The following is an 8,290-nucleotide window of genomic DNA, read 5'->3' as shown; positions in this document are numbered from 1 at the left end:
CCAGACGGTGCTCGAAATGGAAATTCGTAGCCGAAAAGGGAGGGGATATTTGATTGATTTTGGAGATACGAGGGGGTACATCCTTGTATGGATCAACATGGAGACAATACAGTATGTGGAGGATGCTCAATATGAAAATTATTCTAATTGGGGGTATGCTTTGTGAAACTTTCTTAACTGGAGGCAGCATCCCCTACTTCGACCACTGATGCCAGAAAAGATGCTTTCAGAAAATGAATTTATTACTGCACACGCATATTACTTATTGTACTTGTTGCGTTTGTACAAGAAAAATATTCAGAAGATTTGTAAGGAATATTTACAGTTCATAGGATGCCTACCTAGTCTATCCCGTGTCGTAATACAAATTTTATCCCTTTCCTACAAAATAATAAAACTGTCCATGGCAACCGTGATTTTATAATGTGGTTGCATACATATACACTGTATAGTAGCACCAAGCTTTCTGGGACATCGGAAAATACGTGAACCACAGGCTTCCCCGTGGCTTTAACTAGCGACACTAGTGCCACTGCTCCGACTCCAGGGTTTCAAATACCTTGGTGGATCTATAAGATAGGTAATATCGTTTTTCGAGGGTTCGTGAACAAAACAAAAAGTAAATGATTTTAAAGTCCATTTTATATTCCGATACGTTAATCGGGACTGGACTTAAAGTTTAAATCGGGATACGTACCACTGTGCATTGCACCTTCACAGGGGATCAAACCCAGGACCTCTTTGATTAAGCCACCATCGGCGAGGCCCCTGAAATCATTGAGGAAACTTGTTCATCTTCATGTTCTCTCGCCCTGCAAAAGTGTATTGGTGATATAGGGCGACATCCTACACACGTCTTCCAGACGTACACACGCGGGCACACCCCTCCCCTGCACACACACGATTGTATGCTTACAGCACATGCTGTGCCCTCCCAGAAAAACAATTCTAAACCCGCCTATGGATATATCTGCTATCAAATAATGAACGTCACTTACCTTGACAGTTCCTTGACATAATTTTGCAACAAGGTTTCCAATATCTTCTGTTATGCCTTCTTGTTGAATATCAAGAGTCTGAAAGTTCGCACGTTTCACTCTCGCAATTCGGATGGAATTCCTCTGAACTTAAATCGACCTTTTCTGAGCTCTATGTGTGGAAGGTGAAGCTTCCAACTTCCATTTTTTTGTTTCTTTTGGAAATAATCTAATAATGTATTTCTCCTCTTTTCTCTATCCATCTTTAGTTCCACGTCAAAAATCTATTACACACGCAGAAACGTAACACACAACACGACCACTTCGACTTGCTACCTTGCAGACTGCAACTCGCTACAACCCCAGTGAACACCAGGACTTGGGACAAAGATACCGGGCGGTCGAATGTCTGAACCATGCATCCAGCTTGGTCCAGCTCAAATTACGTCACCAGTGTTGACAGCAACCAGTAGTGTCAGTGTCAGTAGTGTTGGCAACTGCTAAATTATTTACGCAGAAATTCAAGTGAGATCTTTCACAAATGTTACAAGAAAATTCAATAAACTGAAGGCTGGAAATTGGTTGAGAAGAAAATATCTAATTTGTAAAGAGCACAAGAGTAAAACGTAAAATATTTTGGCATATTAATTGTTTTTGTTTTGTTTATGAAACTGACTGGGCCAGTTGGGCTATATAACGCATCCCTCACCCCCTCCCTTCCTCCCGGCACGCTATTATACAAAACATCGTTTGCCTCCTTCGTAAAACCATGCTTCGCTACTGCCTGCAACAATTATTATTATTATTATTATTATTATTATTGATATTTTGAAATAAATATGCATCCAGGTGCGATATAAGATTTTGGCTTACTTTGCCTACTAATTGTAGTGATTCAAATCTCACAGAACTTTGCTCTGCTGGCATAAATGGTATAAGAAGGGGAAAGAAAGAAAAGGGAAGTTAGCAGCACTGTCGTAACAGGAAAGGGAGGGTCATTCTCCTAAAAGGGTCATCGTGGGTGAAAGAAAGGGGAGGAGGGATTCCTTCAGTTCGCATTCCAAGGGTTACGGCTCTTTTCTTGACCATACTGAGAAGGAAATTCTCCTTCCTTTTCAGTGACTAAGGAATGAATGAATGCCTGTGCATTGCTGTAACTCAACTCCAATATTATCAAAAGTAATTGAAGAAGCAATACATTTCTCATTGCCAAGTGTAAACATTTTACAATATTGGCAATTTGGTTCTGAAACACATTTATGAAATAAAATTTATTTTTGCTTTGAATTTTTTTAAATGACGAAACCAATGGGTGGGGGTTTTAACCCCCACCAACCACCCCCCTGGGCACGCCACTGCAAGCAGGGTTGGGCGTTGAGTGTTGCCGTTGCGTCCAAACAATGTTTTGTGCTTGAGTAGATTGAAGAACGACCGCTTGTGCAACGGTAAACCACATATATGCAAACAGTTACTACTGGTCCCGAATCAGAGCGCAATACACGCTAAATAAGTATAATGGTGGCAGGATGCCTCATATCTCCAGGTAAGTAGTATTATTCGCACCAAATATCTATTCTACTATTGAAACAGTCTAAAACACGCAACGTGTTAAAAGTAATTATCTTCACAAACTGTACGATTTATCCAGTCACATATTTTTCTCGATATCGTGAAGACCGATTTTGATAATACTCCTTAACAAATGATGCCTCCCCGATTGCGCAGTGATAGCGTTGTTGCCTTGTAATCGAAGGGTCCCGGGTTCGATACATGAGTGGAGGTACACAGTGGTCCGGAACTTACTTTAAACTGTGGGTCCACTCTCAATTAGCCTTACTGTGTATAAAGTGGACTTAAAAACACCAACTCAACTCAACTCCTTAACAAACTTTTCGAAGAATCGAAAATTTAAACAAGAACAAGTAAATAAATTTTTGTAATTTTGAAGTAAATTATTATTATTATTGTTATTATTTTGGGTATTTTTGGTTCGTATGAATCTGCCTCACACAGTAAGCTTATTTTGTTGAGTCAAGTACAATAACAAACCCTTGCAATAAGTCGCTGGAAAGACATGTGAGGTTGCACATATATTTAAGCATCTATAAATAAATAATAACCCGTAGTTCGACAGCCCTGGTAGGGCCTTGGTCTATCTCCCGACTGCCAGTCTCCCTCCCACAATCCTACCTAGAGGTGTGCAGATCTTTAACCAGTAATGGGGTGACGTGGGGTCAGCACGTCGAACACCCAACCGCTATAGGGGATATCCGTAAAGAATAATTATATTTTTGTGGTAAGGAGTCGTTGTCATTTAACAAACTTTATTGATGTATTCCATCATCATTATTTAAAATGTAGTGCCATACTGAACTTACCAACTTAACAAAGCAGGGTTTCGGAACGGAGTGCGGAGCGTACTAAAGGAGCGCTCCGGAGCGACTTCGAAGCATCAGTTCTACTCCGCTCCTCGCTCCGGAGCGGAGTGGTTCGACTTCTTGAGTGACACGCTCCACTCCGGAGCGGAGTGGTTCGACTTTTTGAGTCGCACGCTCCGATCCGGAGCGGAGCGTGACATAACAGCACTCCGCCCCGGAGCGGAGTGGTTCAGCTTTTTGAGACGTACGCTCTAATCCGGAGCGGAGCGTGATACAACAGCACTCCGCTCCGGAGCGTGTAGTGTTGCCCACGAGACGAGACTTTGGCTTGTCTCGTCTCGAAAGTATTAGTTTGTCTCATGACACATGGTCAATCTCGTGTCGTCTCGAATTTTTAAAATCCTGTCCCGTCTCGTCCCGTGGACAACACTAGGAGCGTGGTGCTTTTGACAGCACGCTCCGATCCGGTTAGGAGTTTTTTTACACGAATTCTGTAATGCAACTATGAATAATGGGAATGTGCACATTAAAGCCGACTTCCGTGACGGAGTGGTTAGAGTAGAACACCACATGGAAAAGAGCCTGCAGTCCTGTTTCCACGCACTCTAGTTGTTTGTCTGTATGATCGCCCCCGCTTGGAGGGGAGGGACAGAGTGGATCATGCTTCCTTATGGCCCTAGTCGAACGGGTGAAGGGGGAGGTGCACGGGGACTTTTGGCCGAAGCTTTTTTGTTTGTGGTCGCTCTACAGCACAGCACCCTATGACGTCAGGGATCCGTGGGGTGGTTCAAATCCCGACATGTGATTGTACAGGGTCAACGAAATTAGTAATAAGTTTGTTTTATACACTTGTATGTTGAATTGTATCTTCTGCAAATATGCTGAATAAAGAAACAAACTGCCGGAGTACTAAGTGAGGCGAGTGTACAATCTTTGTGTGTATCGTTCATCAATTTAATCATAACATCGATCACCTCCATCTTCGCGATTAGCCAAAAGCGACAAAGAAGAGAAGTAAAATGAACTAAATCAATCAATCAATCATGCACATTAAACATTGATAAAACAATATAAGAATGTTGTTTTGGCTCAATAGAGAGGGAGAGAGAGAGACCGAGAAGTATTGTACGTAAATTGTTCATTTGATGTAAGTTGAAATATGAAATACGTAAATAGTATTTCTGTATTGAGATGTACTATTTTGTATTGTGACTCTTAGATATAAGAGTTTGTATGTTATGTGTTGAATGGGTTACGAATAATTTGAAGCAATCAGTTTTTCTGCTTTGCGGATTTGTCCGACCAACCTCCCCCATACAACAGACAGCTTCGTTTTGTGCCGTATTCCGTGTTCCTTGCAGGTGACTCAGTGCAGTCGGCTAGGGCATTGGTCTTGTGCCCGTTTCAAGAGGGGAGGAGGGTGAAATGGGTACATAGCTTGTTTGTGTGTGCTTTCGGGGTTGAGAACTTCGTTCGCTGCGCTGTACGTTGCGTTCGACTTATCAGTACATGGTAGAGACATCGCCTTTGCCAGACAGATCCAGTGTTGCAAGTTGTATTAGAATTATGCTACATCAATTCTGGCTAGATTGTTCTATTTTAAAAGAATTCCTTGCGCGTGTTGTTCTTCTCTTCACTGTCATAGAAAGAAGCCTTTAAAAGCTGTGTTCTCTTGTATCATTACATGCATATTATGTGTGCTTGTTAACGGTGGTGTATGGACATTTAATGAAATTTTTAACGCCGCTGATGGATGGACGTCTTCAGGATTTTTTCCAGGAAGGACAAGCAAGGTATTTTTCCAAGGGAGGGGGCAGAATGAGGCAGAATTTCCCCAAAATAGTATTACTCACTTTAAAAAAATTCTAAAGTTTGAAGTTATCATGCTCCTGCAACGCCCTTGCAATAATTAACATATATTACGGTGACTGAAATGAAATTATATGCGTGAAATATGTACTTCTTGATTGACTTTCATTTCCGGGTGGCGTGGCCCCCTTCCTTCCGGACGTCCATGCGAATGGAGAAATCATTCCAACCAGTCTCTGTTAATGGAATTATAAGGTAACTAGATTTGTTAAATCAATATACAAGAACAACAAAGAAAAATCCATAATTGTTAATTCTATGCATCATAAGCCACGAGAATCATGGAAGATCTATATTGTAATAATGAATTGAAGGAAACCATACCGAGTGTTTATTTATAGTCTACCTGTTCAAGTAGGAATGGAAAGGTGCACAAAAAGAATTACAAAAATGTATGTAAAAGAAAACCAAGTATTTCGATCAAGTTATTTCTATAATTGTAATCAACAATGACCAATTGTCCTTTCAACTAAGTATAAGTTTCAATTTGTCTTTTCCGGACTATTACCTTTGCCTTGCCTTTAATCATATATTTATCATTATCCGTAATTTTAAACAAATTCTAGATAAGTCGATAAAAAAATAGGACACCGAAACTATGGAAAAGAAATATATTGTGCTAGAGAAACAAACACAAAGGAAACACCAATGACATTAACGCGGGTCAAACCAACACCATTTGTCGTTGAGAGCTGAACTCAAATCCACGAACTCGCAGAAATATTTCCATGGAATTCGTCATTCGTCTGATATTGAATACCCAATGATGCTTTCTGTTATGTAATAGACACTTATGAAGTGAATACATTATTAGGACTTTGCCAGATTTCAGAAAACACACATACGTAAAATATATGAATAAGAGGTTGTTCATTTGGAAATTAATTTCCAAGTTGTATTTTTATGCTCTTGTGAATAGATGTAAAGGAAAGTGAAGTCTCTTATTGTTAAACAGAATTACAAATGTATATTTGCTTAAGGATTAATTTATCACAATATATATTGCAATTATACATTCAACATACGTTGAAACAATGCATTTTGTTAATAACTTTTGTTGGATTTAAGACTCAACAATACGCTATCGAGAATAGACCTACAGTTTAAATCCTCCCTAAAGTGGGATTCGAGTCACTATGTCCCTCGACCGGGTATCGATCCCAGTGCCCCTTCATTACAAGGCGACGTTGTTACCACTATGTTATCGGGGTACAGCGCGCTACTTTTTTTTTCAGTACACATTTATCAAGTCTCTCATTATCATCGTCGCGATTAGCCAAAAATTCAAAGCTAAATCAAATCAAATGTCATCAGTGAGGAAGGCACGTATTGCTCGCAGCCCTGTTTTCCAAAATGAAGCCATAAAATTCAGGACATGCCCCTATCCAAGTAGATAATATTACAATTTGTGTTTATCACGGTTATTAAGGTTTATACTTCTTGTTTCGACTTATCTGCTGACTACACAGTGTTCATTACTGAAAACTTGCTTTCAGTTTGCTGTGTACAACGTACTTAAAAAAAAATTGATACGTACACATTTTCTGGCTTTCTAGACTCAGAAAGTTAAATATAGCAACATTTCATTCGTGGTTTTTCCAATTTTTTTGCAATTTTCTTATAACTACCATGCCTATTTCCAGGTTACTGCTTACAAATTTGAAATGTTAGATATGGCAACCAGACATTTTGTAATTTTTGCAGTAGTATACGTATGTAACCATTAAATACCTATTTCAACTTTCTGCCTTTAAATTTGGGAAAAACAATCGATATGACAACCCTTTATTTCATACTATTTAAATTCCCCTGTTCGGCTGTATACAAACAGCATTCCGATTTTCGACTTCATGCCTTCATAAATTTAAACCAAATGTGGCAACTTACATTTTTGGTTAAGCCGGTTTTCAACTTTCTAGTTACAGGATTTATAAAAAGTTAGATATGAAAACTCTGTATTTCAAATTAAAACTTTCCTAATTGGACGTGTTTACGGCAACATTAATAAGCATGATTCCAATTTTCAACTTCATACATTCAAAAATCGAAAAGTTAAAATTAGCAACCTGAATTTCCAATTACTTTAAACTTTTCCCTTTTGCTACATTCAAAGTATCATAACCAGCGTAAAAGAAAGTTAGATATGGCAATCGTGCACCAGCGAATGTTTTGCATGAACACCTATCTGCCTTTTATCTTCCTCCGTACAAGTTGCTTCGCCTTTCCTCTGCGTGCTCCTGGCCTTTAGAATTCATTGATTGATATGTTGTTTTAAGTCCACTTTATGCCCAGTAAGGCTAATCGGGACTGGACCTACAGTTAAAGTGGGATCCGAACCACTTGTGCCTCCACCTGGTATCGAACCCGGGACCCCTTGATTACAAGGCGACGACGCTACCACTGCGCCATTGGGGAGGCCCTCTGGCCTTTAGAAGGTCGAATGGATTCTCTGCAGTAGTTTCGCCAGTGTTACTCGAACCAATATTCCGGAATAACTCACTTCTACCGTGCCGTGGACTGTAACGTCGGGCCGATATGCCGAAGTGCTTAGCCCGAACCAGAAGTTGAACCGAAATGAGTTTCAGTCGCGATCCCTGGTGGCAGGAAATGAGAAAGTGGTTCCATTCTCTCAACTTATAAAACCACAGGTGGCACACCTGCTATTGAAATATATTGTCCCCAGAAGTAGTAGTAGAGTAGTAAAAGTGATAATGAAAATGTAATAATAATAAAAATATCGATCTCTTCACGAAAACAGTCCAGTGAAGATCGAAGCTTCCCCTTGCCTCCTTCTCACCTCTAGCCCTCCAGATTTGCCACACTTCTTCTACGCTTGACAGTTGACACATTGCGCGTTGTACGTATGCGGTCCATTAGCCTTCCCTGGTGTATTGTGTAAGGATTATTCTTTGCTTATTGGCAACACTGTAGGTGAGTGACGTAATCTTGTCTGGACTGTTTCCGTTGCGTTAGCTTTAGTAATAATCAGTTTTATAACAACAATAACGGGCGATTTTCAAATGCCGTACAAATTCCACAAACAAAATTACTAATGTACTCGGAACC

The sequence above is a fragment of the Lepisma saccharinum genome, chromosome 4, assembly GCF_977018435.1.
Source record: "Lepisma saccharinum chromosome 4, izLepSacc3.1, whole genome shotgun sequence".
In the NCBI taxonomy this organism is placed as follows: domain Eukaryota; kingdom Metazoa; phylum Arthropoda; class Insecta; order Zygentoma; family Lepismatidae; genus Lepisma; species Lepisma saccharinum.
The sequence above is the reverse complement of the archived record's forward strand: the minus strand, read 5'-3'. Positions refer to the sequence as shown.